Below are 21,918 nucleotides of genomic sequence, written 5' to 3' on the forward strand. Positions count from 1 at the left end.
GACCTCCCCCACCCAAACCAAGCTGCATCAACAACAGACAAAGACCTCTAAACAACAAGCCTGATTTCCCCCACCCAAGCCAAGCTGCATCAACAACACTCAAAGCTGCACAACAGCAGCAAACACTAGCGGAGGCCCGGAGTAAACCGCCAATGCTACAACATCCATATACATTGCAACTCCTGAATGTGTCTGAGGCTTTTGCACAGCTCTGTGTGTGTGTGTGTGTGTGTGTGTGTGTGTGTGTGTGTGTGTGTGTGTGTGTGTGTGTGTGTGTGTGTGTGTGTGTGTGTGTGTGTGTGTGTGTGTGTGTGTGTGTGTGTGTCTATATATAAAGCTCCCCCTCCACCCCCGAAGATTTTGCAGAAATGGCAGCCAACATCAGAGGTGCAGTGGGTTGCGCATTGGACTTCTATTAACCTGCAGCTCTGATTTTAATATTTTACAATTAATAATTATTTATACTGTGTAACAAAGCTACATAATCACAGCTGTGGCTAAGATGAATTGTTTGAGATAAGGGAGAAGAGAGAGAAATAGTTGTGTTTGTACAAACTCAACACAAAGAAAACTAAGCTATTTTTTTCTTTTTGATTGCCAGAGAAAACTGGTTGTTTTCTGAAAGGCAAAGAAACTGCATCATCTGAAAATGAGTTTAAATTTAAGAGCACTGCTTGACTAGAAGTGGCTGCTGTGCCAAGGAAGATAATTTGCATAGAAAAGACACTTTGCATTGGCAGCACATGCTTCAGTGCTCTGGGAGTGTTTATAGCCCTGTGAGTTTAACACTTCATGATTGAGAGCTGCCCTTCATGGCAACAGAATCCACAACAACAATGACTTTTATCAGCATCTTCATCTGGGCACTTGTCATCTGCACTCAGGGTAAGAACCATTTAGAAAACACTTTAATTTGTGGGACAATTATATAAGTATTAAAAGTAAAACAGGCAAACTGAACAAAATCAAATGAAAAAGTCTTGAAATGTAATCTGTTTTCATCATTTATTTCAATCATTTACTGTAATTGTCAATATTATTATTTATTATTTTCAGAATCCAGTGGACAGTATACTGTGACTCAGACTCCAGCAGTGAAATCTGTTCTCCCAGGAGACACAGTCGCTCTGAGCTGTAAAGTCAGCAGCACAGTGTACAATAACAACTACCAAGCCTGGTACCAACAGAAACCTGGAGAAGCTCCCAAACTCCTGATCTATGCTGCAAGTACCCTTCAGTCTGTGATCCCAACTCGTTTCAGTGGCAGTGGATCTGGGACTGACTTCTCTCTGACCATCAGTGGAGTCCAGGCTGAAGATGCAGGAGATTACTACTGTCAGAGTTTACACCACACCAGCAGTATACATGTGTTCACACAGTGCTACACACCCGTACAAAAACCTCCCTCAGCTGGACTGCACATCGACTGCACTGCTGCAGGTGCTGAGGGTGAAGGCAATGAAATGGGACACAGCCTGTGGAGGAGCTCAACTGCACACAAACACACTGAGCTCAATAACAACACACAGTTACATGAAGGTATGGATTCAATATCCATAAACAAACTGATTTTGTTGTGACTACAGGGTCATCTAGTAATGTAGTGATGATAGCATCTATTCTAAATGTATTCAAGAATTCCAAAACATCATTCAATTATTCAAATAATTTAAACTATGTACTCACATTTTTTATATCTGATTCTCATATGAAGATGTTCATGAATCGTGATGCCTAAACTTTTAATTAAGGATATGGAAGATGTTAAGAAATGAATGAATGCTCTGATATAAAAAGCCACAGGTCCCTTTTTCAAAGCTAAAGAAAGTGTAATTTCTGCTGTACAGGATCTGCTGTGGCTCCTCAACATTGAGCAGCGACTGAAGGGAGCCAGTGTGTGTGATTAAAGACACAGGAGAGGAATGAGTTGAATCCAGTCAGCCCTCAGTCAGGAGCTGGGATGCAGTAGTGAGGGAGAATGGAGAATGTTTTGTGAAAGAATGTTTTGCAGGTAACCTTGTGGATTGTGGAAACACAAGCATTTTCACAAATATCTTGCCTTTTGTTTTTAAGACCTTAACTCTTGATAAAAGATTGTCAGTTCCGAACTTCTCCCATTTTATTCAGTCTTTATATAGAGCCCCTGGGGGAGATCACTGAGGCATGTGGACTCCAGTACCACCAGTATGCTGATGACACCCAGCTGTATGTGCATGTCTCAGGCAATGTTGAGGAGTCCAGGGCTGGTCTGCAGTGCTGCCTGTCAAAGGTGGATACCTGGCTTAATTTAAAATGGTTGAAACTAAACCCTTCACGAACAGAGGTTTCCCTATTGGGATCGACTCTCAAGAAGCTCGAGAATAATTTTATCCCTCTGATTATTAATGTGACCACACCTATTGTAGTTCCTAAAGGTAGGAACCTGGGAGTGATTATTGATAACCACCTTTCATTTATCCCCAAATTAACAAGGTGGTTAGTTCCTCTACTTTTCTCTTGCATAATTTTAAAGTTATAAAATCATTTTTATCAGGTTCCGTTTTTCTGACACTTGTGCAAACACTGTTAAGCCCAAAGCTGGACTACTGCAACTCCCTTTATTCAGGCTCCTCTGTGGTCCAGTGTAATAGACTTCAGAGGATTGAAAACATGGCGGCTCCAGTTCTGAGGAGCTACACTCACTCCCAGTCCGTGGGAGAATGGATTTCAAGACCCTTTGTGCTGTTTCTAAAGCATTAAATGGAGTTGGACCAGCCTATCTTCAATGTTCTTCCTGTTTCGAATCAATACCAGGGATTTACATTCGAATGGTTCCCTCCATAGTTCTCCTCCTTTTTTTCTCTCCAGTTAATTTGGGAAGCCGCACCTTTCAGGCCAGAGCAGCTTATCTATGGAATTTGTTTCCAGTGGAAATTAGAACCTTTTCTAGCTTTCTTCAGTTTGGAAAGCAATTAAAAACTTGGCTTTATCAAAGAATATTTGGGTATTTTTAGCGAGCTGGAATGGTTTTAATAATGTAACACATGATTTGAAAGGGTATAATTTTGTGCAATATATTTCGATTGTACTGTTCTGTGTGTTTTAGATTATTTATGATGTACCATGTTTTTTATCACTATGTTAAATGATTTTAATGTTTTTTTTTTTTTGCACAGAGCTCTGATACTAATTGCAAGTGGCACTATATAAAAATGCTAAATAAATAAATAAATGCCATGAGGAGAGTTATTGTACAAGAACAGAGCAGCAGTGAAGAGCAGTCGTACACGGTGGAGCCCCTCTTCTCTCAGTGTCAGTCCAGTATTCCAGCTATCTAAAGGGCTCCACTGACTCCACACATCACACAGCTCACTGCAAACACAGCAGCTCTGCACACTGACACTGCACTGCTCCAACCTCACAGAGGGGGGCTCTTTTAAACCTGGATTCTGTGGCTTCACACAGTGACCACGGCTCATTTTATAGCGCCTTTCACAGCCACAACCCTTCCTTTATGAACAGCACAATATTTATGAACAGATTTCAAAACAATCTAAAAGTGCCCCCAGCCCCTCCCCAGCACCCCCAGTGCAGCACTGCCCCTCACACTGACCCCCTGTCCCATACTGCACACTCTGGGGCTTCATGAAGAGCAGCAGTGATTCGGGGGCTGCAGGACACAGACATGGGGAAGAACTGGGACTGCAGAGTAACACACAGCAAGGAAATGCTGTTTGAGATTACAAATACATTAGAGAATGAGCATGTCTAGAAATGAGAACAAAATAGATGTTCCATTTAGAAGAGTAAGAAGCTGTCAAAATGAGAACAATGAAAAGAAAAATGACAGGCCCATTACTTGTACAGCAGCAACACATGGGAAGGTATAACACTAGGGTTAGGGGTAGGGCACTACATACACTTTAATTCTCAATAGGATTGAAATAATGACACAAACACAAACATTATTGTCAGTTTAGACAGACACACAGATTAGACAGCAGTGATATACTGAGAGCTTTGACTGGGGTAAAAATAGAAGAAAACAGTAAAAGTGGCCCAACCCTATGAAGCCACACTGGTGCTCACGGCTCAGATCTCATCTAACTGCCTGGGACAGGATTTGTATAAAGGAAGGTGCTTTGCATACCTGTAGGGAAATAAGTGTCACACATGCTTTCATTTTTGAATTTTTGTTTGTAAAAACAGCGAGTTAGAGATCACCTACATTTCCTTTCCTTTTTTTTAAACAACTTCAGTGGTTTCAATATATCCACACGCTAAATCATAGAGTTAGCTCTGAACACGGCATTCTTTATATTCAGTGGCCAAGAGTTGCGTCTCACAGTGAAGATCTTATCTGAAGCAGCAGAGAGGAGCAGCAACTGGTTGTGGTTGAGACGGAAAGATTACACCGTGTAACAATTTTATTTATTTTTTTTTGGTTCCTGGGTAGTAAGTGTTATTTCCTAATTGCTTATGCCTCAAAAGTATAGAAAATGGCTATTATTCCCCACAAACTTTGCTTTTGTGACCAGGACAGTGATATTTTGAAATGTACCTATTTCCAATGAGAAAATGGGCACATTTGTGTCTTTTCATTCACATAAAGTTAGAAAAAAACAACATATGAATCCAAATTAACATGTATTTATACTAAAGTAATACAAAAATGACTACAAAAGATTTAGAAGTGAGTAGTTTTTCGAGATTTACGATTATACTGTAAATCACTTTCACGAATCAGCCCCAAAATGTAGTCTCCAATCATGTTCTGGTTATACTGTCCTTGGTAGTGGCGTTCAAAGTCCAGTATATCCTGGTGGAAGTGCTCGCCTTGCTCCTCCGAGTACGCTCCCATGTTCTCCTTGAATTTATCAAGATGAGCATCAAGGATATGGACTTTGAGGGACATCCTACAGCCCATTGTGCCGTAGTTCTTCACCAGAGTCTCAACCAGCTCCACATAGTTTTCGGCCTTGTGATTGCCCAGAAAGCCCCGAACCACTGTGACAAAGCTGTTCCAAGCCGCTTTGTCCTTACTAGTGAGCTTCTTGGGGAATTCATTGCACTCCAGGATCTTCTTTATCTGTGGTCCAACGAAGACACCGGCTTTGACCTTTGCCTCAGACAGCTTAGGGAAGAAGTCTTGAAGGTACTTGAAGGCTGCCGACTCCTTATCTAGAGCTCTGACAAATTGTTTCATAAGGCCCAATTTGATGTGCAGTGGTGGCATCAGCACCTTCCGGGGGTCCCAGCCGTACTCATCATACTTCAAGGCGTCCAGCAAGGTCTTGATGCTGTTGTAATCCTCTTTGAGGTGCACCGAGTGAGCCAGGGGAAGAGACGGGTACTTGTTACCATTATGGAGCCCAGTGCCTCCCACCAGTGGCTCCCACTTGACGTTGTTCCTCCCCACAGAGAACTCGGTCCGATGTGGGCAGTCCTGCCTGTGGTAGTGCGCCTTGGTGTCCCTGCTGTCCCAAAGGCAAAGATAGCAGGGAAACTTGGTAAAACCGCCTTGGAGACTGTGATGGGTGCCAGCTCGCCCCTATAATTTGTGTTTTGTTGTTGTTGTTACTTTTACAGGGAGGAATTTAACCCCCTCCCTGCCAATCCAGAACAAACCAAGAATCACAAAAACATAATGAAAACAGTAAAAATAACAACAACAACAAAACACAAATTATAGGGGCGAGCTGGCACCCCATCACATTGACCCATCAGGAATGCCACCATTTTGAAGTCTCCTATGACCTTGATGCCATCTCAGAAAAATGCAGATATGTATCCACTTAGGCAGCTGGGACTAAACTGAACTGGTGGGCTTAAGGCTCCTGTATTTATACTACTATTTATATTACTGGAAATTTCTAGAAAGTTCTAGAAGTTACTCCAAGTTTACTGAGCACTGAATCTATCTGGAATGTTCTGGAAAATAGGTAAATTTCAAAATATGACTGTCCTGGTCACAAAAGCAAAGTTTGTGGGGAATAATAGCCATTTTCTATACTTTTGAGGCATAAGCAATTAGGAAATAACACTTACTACCCAGGAACAAAAAAAAATAAATAAATAATTGTTACACGGTGTAATCAGTCTCACTGGCAGTCTGAGTGGAGGCGCGACTGTATTTTAAGACACAGTTCTAATTTTAGTGCTGGGGTTGCTGTTTTATTTTCTCCAGGATTTGGGCGGAGATTTTATATATTGAGATTATTCAAGGTCGACTTTTAAAAGTACAGATAAAACACGCTGGTATTTTTTTAATTGATTTTATTAATATTTATGCACCAAATGTTGGGGAGGAGAATATTCTATTTTTTAAAAAGCTCAGTCAGGTACTCAGGGGTTGCAGTACGGATAATTCGAATAGACTGCTAAATGAATATATAGCGAAATAAATAAATACATTCACAGACATTTATTTATTCGTTCATTTATTTCTATATTTATTTATTTAAATATTTATTGACAGAAGTAGTTTTGCACAGTGAAATGTAAAACAAAACAGAAAAGCATAGAAATCTAAAAAGCAGAAAAATAGGTTTGCGTAAATTGTGACATAAATACATATTAAAATAAATGAATGCATAAATACATGTCTGTGCGTTTATTTCTTCATTTATTTATTTTTATTTTGACGCAGAGTATCCTCCATACAAAGGGAGCAGCCATACAATATTAAGTTTGCAATGTACCACATACACCGCTCACAGTTCAAGACAAAATGCACCACTGCATTTAAAAACAAAGTACAATTGAATCAAATATACTATATATAAAAAAGGAACAACACACAACAGGAAATGTACCATGCTGTGCAGACTGTGCCTTTAACGCCCCCTGCTGGCCTTGTTAATGATGACTGCTGATGATGAGGGTGACGCTGCCATTGTTTTACCTTACGCTGTACACGATGACGTGTCGTCCGTTACCATGGCAGCTGAGGGGGAAACACACTTTCCAGCTTGGTTGCACTGCTTTCGACTCCAAGAGAAAATCTCACAGCAAGGAGCTCTAGAATCTCACATGGAGTGTTTTCCTTATGTGGAGACAGCGGTCACGTGGTGTAAGCACAGCTGGGCGACTTTCAAATGTGAAATACAATTGGAACATCCTTACTCATAATTGTGTAAGACCCCCTGTTCTCTGTGTGTTTGTTTTAGAGTGAGATAGAGTGGCACCACCTGCGAATTAAAATAAAAGGTGTGCTCTCTCTCTCTCTCTGCTCGCGAGTAAGCATATTTCTCCTGTCAGCAGTTTCTGGCCCAGGAAGCACTGACCTGGTCCAGGTGTGGCAGCTTGCGTGGTCACCAGGCGAAGGACAGCAACAGTTGGGTCCTGGCGGCATGTTTGAGGTGATGCAATGCGATGACCACTTTAGAGGCTGGGGACCACTGCTGTCCATAATGTAATAACACAGTAATAAGACAATTGAAATAGGCATCAGTTACCTCCCCAGTCAGCCCAGTTCTCTCATTGTTAACACAAGGCTCCTCACACCCAGTCATCTAAACACTACAGTGTGGTCTGTGTCTGGAAGAAGGAGCTGCTCACAGTAATGCATGCTGGGAAACACTGACTCTAATATCTCCACACTTGGAATTCATTTCCCCTTGATTCCACCCCTGGCAGTGAGGGATAGAAACAGATCCTTTACTTATCATGAAACTCCTTTAGGATTTGACTTCATTTTATACAAAGTAAATCAAACCATCAGACACAATCCTACCAGACACACAACACAGACTGCAAATATTTACACTGACCAAAAGAGAAAGCCAGAACAGCCCTCCTTTTTATAATGTAATAACACAGTAATAAGACATTACAGCAGAACCCCAGACTGACAGGAATCCCAGTGCCATTATGTTTCTCCTGCCATTCTGACCCTTCCCATCCCAAAGGTGCCAGTGGGGCAGTAGTGCTGCCCTCAGTGCCAGTGAGAGCTCTTCAGTAACACTAGAAGGAACAGTTTGGACTCCAGACACAGTGTCTTCTACTGTTCCTGAAGGCTTTCTGATGGAGTGTTTGACATTGTGGATGAACTACCTACAGCATCGCAAGAGCCACTCAACACAGAACCAAACAAGGACTGGCAATCTCTACTACAGCAGGCTTAGTGTCTTCTAGTGTTACTGAAGCCAGTGAGAACTTCACTGCACTTCAATCATGACGGTGCTGCTGTTTAATAAGCAATACTGCTGCATTACACTTTAATGAGTGCATTAAGGACTGTGCTAATCAGGTTCCAATGCTACTCTTAATAGCTGGGCTCTATTGTATAGTCCTACTGTACTGGGAGTGTTAATGCCAGGGCAGTTACTAATCTTGCTCTGTCTGAGCACACAGTGCAAGTACTGCTTTAAAAACACACTCCACACTTGACTCCATTCCAGCTGTGTTGAGTGGAATAAGGGCTCGGCTGATTGGCTCTCCACATATGCTCCTATTAAAGCTGTTCTTTGTCTAGTCCTGCTGTCCTGGGAGTGTTCGTGCTAAACTGCTAATCTTGCTCTGTCAGAACACATAGCACCAAGCCTGTGTTTACACCACTGCTTGGCTACAAGTGGCTGCTGTGCCAAGGAAGACAATTTGCATAGAAAAGACACTTTGCATTGGCAGCACATGCTTCAGTGCTCTGGGAGTGTTTATAGCCCTGTGAGTTTAACACTTCATGATTGAGAGCTGCCCTTCATGGCAACAGAATCCACAACAACAATGACTTTTATCAGCATCTTCATCTGGGCACTTGTCATCTGCACTCCACTATTTGTGGGACAATTCTTAATATATAAGTATTAGAAGTAAAACAGGCAAACTGAATGAAATCAAATGAAAAAGTCTTGAAATATAATCTGCTTTCATCATTTATTTCAATCATTTACTATAAATGTTAATATTATTATTTATTATTTTCAGAATCCAGTGGACAGTATACTGTGACTCAGACTCCATCAGTGAAATCTGTTCTCCCAGGAGACACAGTCGCTCTGAGCTGTAAAATCAGCAGCGCAGTGCATGGTAACAGCTACCTACACTGGTACCAACAGAAATCTGGAGAAGCTCCCAAACTCCTGATCTATGAAGCAAGTAAACTTCAGTCTGGGATTCCAACTCGTTTCAGGGGCAGTGGATCTGGGACTGACTTCACTCTGACCATCACTGTGTCACGTTTTCACTTTTCACGTTCTCTTTTATTATATTATTTGCTCTGCACACACTCTTAACTCAGGGGAGACGTTAAGGAGGACAGAGATGTTTAAAACTCCTAGTGGTTTATGTTCGAGCACTGGACGAGCGGTGTGTCCTTAAAACCTTTTTATTTAATCAAGAAAATCACTCAGACTCATTTATTCAAAGTTTTACGAATCAGAGCAACATCAGCGCTCCTTCGTTTTATTAAAATGCCTTTAATATTGGTTTAGTAGTTTGCACATACTACCAAAACCCGAAAACATGTAACAATAATTAGCAATCCTAAGTTTATTACAAGCTTCAGCATTTAATACTTCAATAACATAATACAATTATATGTATTCAGTGCAGCCCTCAGGCTGGTTAAGCACAAAGCCTACAAGCACCCACTGCTATATTTTAGCACATTCAATATAACACTCTCAATTCTAAAACATAGTTTTAAAACCTCATAGCAATATAACCAATAAATGCGAGATACAATAATACCATTAATATGCTTACCTCCTATTATAAGGAAGAGTAGCGTGAACAAAAGAGAAGGACTGTTCTGTAGAGATCTGCAAAGGATGGACCACATAGCTCTGCCAAGCTTGATTGTGGTGGTCTCAGTGTGATCGGCCCAGGGTTTTTATACAATTTACGTCCCATTGAAAGCAATGGGAAGCCCCAATTAGATCCAGTCATCAATCTATATGGACACTCCTTATCTCTTGGCAAACAGTAATCTCTAAAGAAGTTAACCAACTCCTCAGACTCAATTAAAGTCATATGCCAACAAATCAACACTAGCCCATGTTCTCATCCACTCATTCTTGGCCCCCCTCCTTCATCTGAAAAGTTAGGTGAAGCAGAGTTCACAAAATCCCTGCAACCTTGATTCACTACTTAATATGGGTGCATTATAAAAAGGAGTGGTGTTTTAAATATATGCAACACCAATATAAGAAAAGTGGTGTTTTTTGAATATATGCAACACCAATAATTATATCATAATATAGCAGTTATAGTTATAATGATTATAATTGATTACATGAACTTGGCTTTCAAAAATATATTCCCTCATGTCATCTCACTCTCAAATTAATTTCATTCTTTCCTTACAGGTGTGTGTTTAGCAGGTATTATAGGGAACTTCCATCTTATATCTTTTTAATGTAGAGTTTTCTCCTTATGGAAAACCTAAATCTTTTACTGAGCTGTAAAGCTGTAATGTTTTTCTCCTATGGGCCCCTGGTAGCTTGAACTTAATTTACATCCAGATGACCCTGTATTTTTCAGCTATACACATACTGGCTAAAACCAGCTTGCTGGAGACACCTCTTTTCTTGCCAAGTTTAATAGTGATTAATGTTCCCTAGAACTTTCCTTACACCTGTATCTTACGTGCTTGTTCCACCCGGCAACTAACTATCTTAATATATTTTGGAATTAGACCATTTCTATTCTGTCCTTCCTTCTTCTAAATTGAAAAATACTTCTAGCCTTGACACCGTAAATTCCTGATAAGAGAATCCCCGCTTCTCTTGCCAATGAAGACCTCTTGGCCTCAAGCACTGATCCCTCCAAGGGCAGGCTTGTAGAAAGTTCGATAAAGCAGGTTACACAGAGTTTACTTTTCCAAAGCCTATCTTTTGCTTATAAAGTTATTCTTCAATATTTTTTCAATCTTTTTATTTTGTATTTTAAACACAACATCTTTTTATGCTGCGTCTTTTAACTTCAGAGTCAAACTAGTACATTACTTCTTATAGTGTATGGCTGCTAACCTTATTACTTTCTGCTAGCAGCAGTATATCCGCAATATTACAATAGGATTTTATTCAATTTTTCTGCTCTCTATTTGTGGTGTATCTTCTGACAATGCTTATTTTTCTTAAGTTATAGTCTGCTTTTACTCTAGGTTGTTCTTACTCACCTACTTATTTTAAAACTGAATTACAAGCAGAAACCTACTCAAAGCGAGGTCTTTTAATCCTTTTCTGTTTTTCTCTTTCCCTTAAGAATACTCCTAACTCCTTTTCCCTTTATATTCAGAAGTTATAATTCTTGAGTGTAAGCACACAGTAATTCTTTTCATTGAATTAGGACTCAGTTTTTAACTATGCTCATCTTGATAGAAAACAGCTTCAGGTATGCTATCATATTAAGCAAAGTGAATCATATGATCTTATACATAAAAATTGTTCATAGTATTTCATACTAACAATAATTATCACTACCTATGATTATATGTTACCACAACAATCTATACCATTTAAAACAAGCATATTAACATACATCTATTAGTACAGCATTATTCTGTAGTCAAGCTGAAAAGTCTTAACAGAGATTTCAGCACTAAATTCTGGGAATCATGCCAATTTTAATAAGAGACTGCTCAAGGCGGGCCAGTGTATCAAGTTGTACCAGAATCTGTTATACGGTCTTACAGAGAGAGCACTTTACAGTATTTGTTACAGACTAAAGATTATTCAAACATTACAAATGGTTACAGCACATATCATCTCATTAATACATTTCATTTTTAAATCATCCAGTCCATGTCCAATGTTTCAGCTCGTTCCCAGCAGGACTCCACTTCTGTCTTGGGTTCAGCTCGGGTCGGCTCTGCAAACACCACAATACCTATTTTGCTCTACATTATTAGTGGGCAGACTTAATACAACTGAATCTGAATCAATCGAGGAGCCGTGAACTCTAGCCACTGAAATTCTCCATGCAAAGGAATCCAATTTCTTACTACACATAATAACTGGTTCGAGGTCACCCGTGACAACTGGAGTCCAGGCTGAAGATGCAGGAGATTACTATTGTCAGAGTTTCCACTACACCAGCAGTAGAGCTGTGTTCACACAGTGCTACACACCCGTACAAAAACCTCCCTCAGCAGGACTCCACAGTGACTGCACTGCTGCAGCTGGGACCTACTGCAGGTGCTGAGGGTGAAGGCAATGAAACGGGACACGGCCTGTGGAGGAGCTCAACTGCACACAAACACACTGAGCTCAATAACAAGGGTTCAAAATAAAAGACAAGATCAATCTGGTAAATATCTTGATTATTCTTGTATTCTAATACATTGCAGAGGCTGAATGGCTGTCATTGGATTTATATTTACTAATTTAGTTTAAAATAAAAATGAAAATATAATTCTTGATTTATGTCTAGTAAGGAAAAGATAAAGGTGAGCATTGTTAATTTTCTGATAATTAAATACAAACTGAAAATAAACTAAATCAGACACTTTACTCCTCTTAAAGGAAATAAATAAATATATACATGCATTCATACATACATACATAGCATATTACAATCCAACATATTTCTATTGCGTTACAAGTTTTAAAGCAATCTATGGTTTAAAACACATATTAACATATTTCAATATTAATATACAAGATTTTTTTTTACATGTATTCAAAGCAATTTAATATCGTCTGTTGTTTGAAGTTTTGGTCTCTGTTTTTAAATGAATGTATAATGTTTGAAATATCACAATGGTGAATTAACCAGTTTTGTTTTCCTGCTATAAAGTGTAGCATTGACAGGAACACACCCAGATGTTTAGCTGTGGAAGCTGCTATATGTGCAAGGACTTGGCACTATCAGTGTGAAGCTCTGTGTGGAATGCATGCTTTCACAGGCTGATACAACCAATGCATCACATTGAAAGAGGAAGAAACCATTCTGACTTCATTGTCAACCATACAGGACATTGTCAGTCAACGAGTAGACTGGGGTAACAGAGTGATATACTGTAAGCAAGGAGCTAGTCAAGTCTTGTGAGGCTTTTGTCTGCTCCTTGTCTGGTAAAGCAGGAGATGATGTTGAATGGGGTTACAGATTGATCTGCAGCAGAAAATGATGCATGCAGCTCTCCGACATCCCCTGCCTGCGCGCACTGCTGTGTTTTGTGTTGTGTGTTGTTTTCAGAGCGGTCGTTGTTTATATTTGTATTTATTTGTAATGATTGCAATGTTAAATCAATCATTTTTCACAGGTATTTATTGCACCGCGCACTTTAGTGTGCTTCTGGTGCTGAACGTTTCCTGCTGTGTATTAATCTGCTGCTAACATTCCATTTCTTTTTATCTGCAATAAAAAAAGATTATTTTTTAATTGGAAGAGGCCGTGTTTCTGATCCCATCCTTGATTTGCTTTCAGAATAAAATAACCTGTAACTGTTTTATTTGTCCAGTGTCTTACACACTAATCTGGAGTAGACCGACTCCAAATGTGATTATGTATTTCAATTCTGCGTAAGCCCTGCCTAGCGGGTGTTACAGTTACATAAAAGGACTCTATAGAGTCCTAATGCAAAAAGAAAGAGCAAAAAGCAAGTTGGGAAAGGGGAGGAGGGTGTCAGTAAATATCCAGAGTGCTCTGAGCTTTAAACACAAAACACACAGCTGATAGGAAAGAGGAAACACTCTCTGAGCCTCCAGCTCAATACAGCAAATCATGGAATAAAGAGATTCAGTGACAGCTAACACAGGAGCTGCTCTGTGTTCAAGTGAATAAAGTGCACTCATTAATGTGACCTCGGAGAGACACACTACATATATTAATACTGACCACACGAGGGAGCCAGAGCACCACTGCTGTCATTAATGTAATATTATTATTTATTTATTTCTTAGCAGACACCCTTATCCAGGGTGACTTACAATTCTTATAAGATATTTTATAAGTTTATTTTACATACAATTACCCATTCATACAGTTGGGTTTTCACTGCAGCAATCTAGGTAAAGTACCTTGCTCAAAGGTACAGCAGCTGTATCCCCCCACTTGGGATTGAACCCACAACCCTCCGGTCAAGAGTCCAGAGCCCTAACCACTACTCCACACTATAACAGTACAGTAACATGACAATGGAAATAGGCAGCAGTTACCTCCCCAGTCAGCCCAGTTCTCCCATTGTTAACACAAGGCTCCTCACACCCAGTCATCTAAACACTACAGTGTGGTCTGTGTCTGGAGGAAGGAGCTGCTCACAGTGATGCATTCTGGGAAACACTGACTCTAATATCTCAACATCTGCAACTTCCACCCCTGCCAGTGAATATTAAAGAATGTTAAAATGTCCCTTCAGCAGACCAGCATTTTAAAAACAATGATTATCCCCTTGCACTGACTGCACTACACTCTGTGACCACAAGAGGGAGAGAGTAATTCCACATCCCAGCAGCACGGACTGCACCACACTCTGTGACCACAAGAGGGAGAGAGTAATTCCACATCCCAGCAGCATGCTGCTCATGTTGTTCAGCAGGATTCCTGCTTCTTTTCTCAGTGAATAATAATTCATTCCACTCCAGATGTTCGCATCAGTAATCAGTTTCCCTGGTGCTCTAGTGGTTAGGATTTATACCTTGTTTCCACTGCCGTCCGGGCTTTTATTATTATTATTATTTATTTTTTAGCAGACGCCCTTATCCAGGGCAACTTACAATTGTTACAAGACACCACATTATTTTTTTTTTTTACATACAATTACATTTATTTTTTTACACATTATTTTTATATACAATTACCCATTTATACAGTTGGGTTTTTACTGGAGAAATCTAGGTAAAGTACCTTGCTCAAGGGTACAGCAGCAGTGTCCCCCAACTGGGATTGAACCCACGACCCTCCGGTCAAGAGTCCAGACCCCTAACCACTACTCCACACTGCTGCCCCACACTGCTAGGGCTGGCTGGGCCAACAAAATTGTGTTTCTATGTTTTTATCAAACGTGGTCAAGTCCGGAGGTTCTATAGAGCGGCACTAGCAAGGAACGACAAGCTTCTACAAAATGTGACGTGCAGCTTTTATATACGAGAAAGAAAAAGCTACTGGTTAGCAAAAGCATTACATGGCATTTTTTTAATTATACTATGTTCCTTCTAGGGATGTAATGGGTTAAACGCTCAATCGATAAACACATTCATACCGTTTATACTTGAATGGTAACGTATACTAATTTAAAAGTAAATATCCAAACTCGCCTGTAATTTATTTGGCAATATAAACACCGGTCTGCAGCGCGGCGCGCAAGGGGGCTTCAAAAAAGAAAAAGTGACCTGCATCTCAGCATGCTGTGTGCCTGCAGAACTGCTGACTGTAAATCAGCTGCGAACAAGACTGACACGGGAACACGTCAGCGTGTTAAAATCGTGACGTCATTGTTTTATTGTCATGCTATATGTATCCATAGTCCTAAAATAAACATCGCCCGAACAGGGGCTTGAACCCTGGACCCTCAGATTAAAAGTCTGATGATCTACCGACTGAGCTATCCGGGCTCTTTCACAGCTGCTGCGCTTTCTTAACACAAGAGCATTCAGTAAGTTAAATCCAACCCGAGAGGACATTTTACAGGAACATGAAAATCAATTGAATGACGCTGTAACAGAGGGAAAAAATATCCTGGTTCATCTGAAGGACGATGTTCCTGTTCTTCTGTAAACAGATATTTGGAAAGCACACAGAGCCGCTTCTCTGGATCATGTGTTGAATCGCTAGTCGGCACCTCCCATACAGGGTCCTCATTGCAGGGATGCTCGTCAATTCAGCTTTTATTTGAAACGGTTTCAATGTGTTTATTATCGTTGGAGCTGTTCTATGTAACAGGTGCTGAACCACACTGTCCAGGGACAGGCTTCCTGCGAGACATTGTTTCAAACGCAGGCACATTTACATATTTAGGCTCTTAAGAACAGGTTAGACGGCTTGTAGCCTATGGAGGATATTCTAAGCCAAAATTATAAATAAATAAATAAATAAATAAATAAATAAATAAATAGCTGGTAGTTGGTACCCAGTAAACATGTATGAAATGGGTCAATACTGGACCAATATTGGCAAACCTTTTCATCAGTAATGGTGCAATGCTGACAGGCCAATTTGACTATATTGGCCCAATTACGTGCCAGAATTGGATCGTTATCGTTTGCACATGGGACTTCTAGTCGAAATATTTAATGACTTGGCTGTCTCAAGTTAGTTTGTATTGTTAATGTAACACCTCGTTGTTGCCCAGTCATTGTATCATATGAAGTAGAGCTTGCCAGTTGGGGGCGATGGTCTGCCAATAAAAGATAAGGCTATATTTGCAAGGATCATTTCTAGAGTGAAACTGTTTTGAAGGGATTGGTCTCGGTATCCACCAGGAGGAGTGGGAGTGTTTTCTTCTCAGCACCGAGCTGACAATAAGTTCAGTTGTTTAAATCATTAAGCAAATTTCAAATGGATCACTGCTAATGTTAAAACAATTTAAGAACACTTTAAATAGTAATGTGATTTGCACTACGCAGGACTAGATTGAGCTTAAATAAAGACATTACATCTGAAAATAACTTGTGCTTACCCCCACTTACAAGGAAACTGTCAAACTTTGTATTCGTCCTCATAACGTGTTAGAAAATGTAAACAGCAGTTGGAGAATGCCGATGTCGATCATCCTAGCATGTTAAACGAGGGCATTTCTCATGTAAGCTGCGTCTAGTAATAGATGGTTTATACTGTTCTCAATGGTCCGCATCCCAGCCTGAGACCACGATCCAGTGGTCGACGGAGATGTTTTTCAAAGTAATATGTTATTTGGAATATTAAAACAATCAAGTTAAATAACACATGTTTGGACACAAAATATTTTTCAGTGACGTTAACAAGTAGTCTGTTTACAACAAAATGCAATCTGTGTTAGGAACACTATTTTAGTCGGATTTAAAATGGAAATTAAAATGGTATTGAGTGCTGAGAAGAGTTTGATATCAGCTGTTGATTTCCTTGAAACAATCTTTTATAGTAAAATGAACACATTTATTCCTTTTAAAAATAAGTAGAATTGAACTGTCAGAAGTGGGATTTGAACCCACATCTCCACTCGGAGAACGGAACACACAATTCTTTGGAAAGACAGAGTTCTTGTAGATGCCTGTAGATGCCAGGCATTCTGGTTCAGATCTGAAATTCTGTGTCATACAAAAAATCATTTCAAGATCGCGGTGGTGGTGATCTCGATCAAAAACTATTACAATGTGAATCAAAAAGGATCTTCTATCTCCATAAATAAATTATAGCGCTTTGAGATGATATATGTTACTAGCGGATTGTTTAGAAATGTACTTAATTATATTAAAGCTGTTCTAAAAAAGAATGTTATCTCGAAAATGGAGTCTTGTCAAGCCGAAATAGCGTTAGACTGAAAATCTAAAGGTCCCTGGTTTGATCCCAGGTTTCGGCAAACAGCAAGAATTTTTTTGTTTTGTATTATTTTGAACTACAAAACAGAGCACATTTTTTTCTTCAGTGTAATTGGAAGAAATAACAACGTATCAGAGTGCCATTTTCTAATGTGATTAATAAATGCAAAAAGCATCGTCCCTGGGTGGACCTGAACCACCAACCTTTCGGTTAACAGCCGAAAGCGCTAACCGATTGCGCCACAGAGACCAACCTGTCAAACTACAAAAACTAACTTGCTTCAGCATTCTAGCACAAGCAAGGACTTTGTAAAGAATTGTGTGTGTTGGTTTCCGAATGGAGGCGTGGGTTCAAATCCCACTCTGACAGTTGACTTTTACTTATTTTTAAAATGAATAAATGTTTTCATTTTATTATAAAAGATTTTCAAGGAAATCAACAGCTGATACCAAACTCTTGTCAGCACTCAATACCATTTTAATTTCTGCCTCGTCAAACAAGCTCGAGCCACAGCACACAGTGCTGCTGCATTGGGACATAGGTGGATTTTAAAGCGACTGAATCAACGAGCTAAGACTACTTTTTGAAGAAATTGAAAACATACCTCTAGTCGAAATATTTGCTATTTAGTTAATCCATTTATTTTTTGAATTTGCAAATGGCAGACTACATTGCCAAAAATCTGACAATCTGAATTGCTCATATCAAGCTGCGATGTAGCCTATGAGAATCGCTGACACATTTCGAGGGGAATTAGCTAAAATGGTAGAGCGCTCGCTTAGCATGCAAGAAGTAACGGGATCGATGCCCGCATTCTCCAAATAGTTTTAATGTATCTCCGTATTTAGTCCCAACGCATTATGGAGATAAATACAGTGTGACAATTCTTTGTAACAGACACGCCCGCCCTACATGTGTATTTTAAAGCACAGTCTCCTAATTTGTAATATTCCCCAGACTGAAAAACTGCAGTGCGCCGTCCATCGTATGTCTTCCGAGAAGCACAAAGGGAGATTATTTATTTATTTATTTATTTATTTATTTATTAGCAATTAAAGTTTGTGTTAATTGAGAATAAAAATAAATGGCTTGAAGTTTGCTTTCATTTGTAACGTGTTTATAATGAAATATCGGTTCTTGTGTTTTTACCAATCATTGTACTGTATACTAGCTACTGTTGCATGTCCATGATTTTGTTCCTCAGCTTCCCATATGGTCTAGCGGTTAGGATTCCTGGTTTTCACCCAGGCGGCCCGGGTTCGACTCCCGGTATGGGAACGTTCTTGTTATTGTCATTTTGTTACAGAACTGTGGTCATGTGTAATGTGTCTTCAATATGATAATAAAGCTACAGTTACTCGAAATATATATATTATATATATACAGAATGATGCAAATGTATTTGACTCTATTCACATTCCCATCGCGTGGAACCATCGCAGTTTGTTTTTAAATTATATTAATCCCTGGTCAAGACAAAGTCTCTCTGGGGTGGGACGATCATTAGAATGCGGATGTAAGGTCTCCGGTCCCATCATAGAAGCAATATAGTTTATTCACAAATAAACACCTACACATTTATTTATGTTTCTTTTTTTGGGTAAATTAACACATTATTGTATTCTGTCATGTCATGCTGTGCACTCTAGGATTGCATAACAAGCATGCACTACGACAGGACTTTGTGGCGCAACGGTAGCGCGTCTGACTCCAGATCAGAAGGTTGCGTGTTCAAATCACGTCGAGGTCAAAGACGTCTTTATTTCTATTCCACTATATTTCATTTTTTAACGTGCCTGGATTTGAATGTCTCCGGACATTTATTTATACAATTTATTGATTATATAGCGACAAACAAATTTCAATCAAGTTCCAGTCTCTCTGCCATTATCTTGCGCTGCTTTGTTTGGTCAGGTAAAAAGGGCGTGACCAGAGCGGTATGGGCAATCCCGTTAGGTAGTTTGCATGTCAATCTCTCCTTCTTTTCTATTTATACACCCAGCACTGCTTCAGCCCTTCGTCTGTGTTTGTTTTTGGTCTGTGTTTGTTTTTTTGTTGTTCGCTCCTTTCACTACAGGTCATTTCTCTGCTCAGCGCTGGTAGACAGTATCAGCTATTTTCCTACCTGCTCAGGTGATTCTTTTCATCATTCAGCTTTTGTATTTTTCTGCAGGAGCTCCATCGTTAGTCTTTTCTGCTCCCTCCAGTCTCCAGCGCAGCTACAGCGCCGTTCAAAGCGCAGCGTCATTCTCAACTTGGTCTGCGTTTTCATCAGAAAGACTGTTCCGACGTCACCGCTGCACTGCAACTCTTTCACAAAGGCGCATCACAGACCATGGTTACCATGGCAACGCCTCATCGAGTGACTACTGGGAGTGGTAGGTTCCCATGGCGACCAGGCAGCTTTAACAGGCAATGCGAGCCTGTGCCTCACTACTGCAATCTTCTGGCTCCTGCTGCTGCGCTTTTGCAACATGAGAGCTTCAACTCGCCGAATTATGACATCTAAATACTGCAGGCTCCTCTTCTAGACCTACGTTAACTTACTTATATCATCACTAACTGTTCTAAAGCAAACATTTTATCCATAGACAAGGATTTTAATCGCAATAACCAAATATATGCTACCCTGCTTCACTGAAGCCAATAGTTTCAATTCCAATCGCACCCTCGAGATGGCAGCATAACACCACAAACTACATAATTTAAACTGATTTGCTATCGCTGCGAATCTCGCACACTCCAAACTTTCTATCAATTCCTGCAGTTCGTTGTCTTTCTGAGGGATTCTCAGTCCCGTCCTGCCTCAACCTCTTTTGCTTCATATATTAACTTGATTATTTCAAATCAAAACCCCTCCCTTCGAGGATCTGGTCATGAAGCCATGCTTATCAGCTTTCTGAGATTTTAAGAATCCACTGTCACATTCCTGCAACCTTCTTGCTCCCGGATTTGCACTTCCTCATTTGCCCCCAACTTCATCAAGGCACTTAATACAACTTTCAAAGTCCATTTCATTCAATTTGAGCTTCCAGGCACATACGGAAACTATGTCCTACGATTATCAACATTTCAGTCAAGCGTCCTCCAACACCGCAACAGACAATACACTCTTAGACTGCTCCTGATCAAATCAATAGGTTTTGCAGCAGCCTCCGAGCAACACATTCTCATCCTCTCAGGTTCTGCAGAGGCCTCAGATCTACGCATTCTTCATCTCTGCCCAAAGGCAGACCCATCTCCGACATCATCTTAAACGCCTTAACTCTCAAATACAAATTTCCACTGCATTCAGCAGCTCTCTGCTCTCTACAGCAGGCCACTGCACACTACTGACAGCATTCCATCGTTTCTCTGTTTCCGTCTGTCCTAAACGGAGGGGGTTCTCTGTTTTCATCCCTCCTAAACGGACCCGAGACACTTTTCCTAAGCTCTCCACGCTGCCCAGCTAACAGCTTAGCTGCCTGAGGATGCCGCACTGAGTTGCGAAGGATCTGTCCTTTTGTCCTGTTGGTCCCCTTCCTGTCTCTTGTTCCACTAAATGGCCAGCAGCCAGAGGATGCTGCCTGACCCGTCGGGAGCGAGTGTCAGATTGTTGTATGTTATGTGTTTAAACTTTGATCTTTCTCTCTCACTTTTACGTCACCCCTCTCAAGCCCTCGTAGGCAACCAGTGAAATGTGAGGTGATGTGAATAGAGGCAAATACATTGCATCATTCTTTATATATATATATATATATATATATATATATATATATATATATATATATATATATATATATATATATATATATACATATATATATATATATATATATATATATACATATATATATATAATTTCAAGTAACTGTAGGTTTATCATCATAAAGAAAACACACTAAACATGACCACAGTTCTGTAACAAAATGACAATAACAAAGACGTTCCCATACCGGGAGTCGAACCCGGGCCGCCTGGGTGAAAACCAGTAAAAAACCACTAATTCATTACAAACACGTTACAAATTAAAGCAAACTTCAAGCCATTTATATTTATTCTCAATTAACACAAACTCTTCAATTGCTAAAAAATATAAAAAAATCTCCCTTTGTGCTTCTCGGAAGGCATACGATGGAGGGCGCACTGCAGTTTTTCAGTCTGCGGGAATATTACAAATTAGCAGACTGCTTTAAAATACACATGTAGGGCGGGCGACACTGTTACAAAGAATTGTCACACTGTATGTATCTCCATAATGCGTTGGGACTAAATACGCAGATATATTAAAACTATTTGGAGAATGCGGGCATCGATCCCGCTACTTCTCGCATGCTAAGCGAGCGCTCTACCATTTGAGCTAATTCCCCTCGAATTATGCCAGTGATTCTCATAGGCTACATTGCAGCTTGATATGAGCAATTCAGATTGTCAGATTTTTGGCAATAGTCTACCATTTGCAAATTCAAAAAATAAATGGATTAACTAAATAGCAAATATTTCGACTAGAGGTATGTTTTCAATTTCTTCAAAAAGTAGTCTTAGCTCGTTGATTCAGTCGCT

At 40.0% G+C, this 21,918-nt stretch overlaps 3 non-coding genes across 3 annotated transcripts; 2 read left to right on the forward strand and 1 right to left on the reverse strand.

Annotated features, from left to right (window-relative positions):
- Positions 1 to 15,400: 15,400 nt before the first annotated feature.
- trnak-uuu (transfer RNA lysine (anticodon UUU)) lies at positions 15,401 to 15,473 on the reverse strand. Its single transcript has one exon. It is a non-coding gene; the product is annotated as a tRNA-Lys (tRNA).
- Positions 15,474 to 18,582: 3,109 nt separating this feature from the next.
- Positions 18,583 to 18,654, forward strand: trnae-uuc (transfer RNA glutamic acid (anticodon UUC)). Its single transcript has one exon. It is a non-coding gene; the product is annotated as a tRNA-Glu (tRNA).
- A 400-nt stretch (positions 18,655 to 19,054) lies between these two features.
- trnaw-cca (transfer RNA tryptophan (anticodon CCA)) lies at positions 19,055 to 19,126 on the forward strand. The gene has a single exon. It is a non-coding gene; the product is annotated as a tRNA-Trp (tRNA).
- Positions 19,127 to 21,918: the final 2,792 nt, after the last annotated feature.

Source organism: Acipenser ruthenus, chromosome 35, assembly GCF_902713425.1.
Source record: "Acipenser ruthenus chromosome 35, fAciRut3.2 maternal haplotype, whole genome shotgun sequence".
In the NCBI taxonomy this organism is placed as follows: Eukaryota; Metazoa; Chordata; class Actinopteri; order Acipenseriformes; family Acipenseridae; genus Acipenser; species Acipenser ruthenus.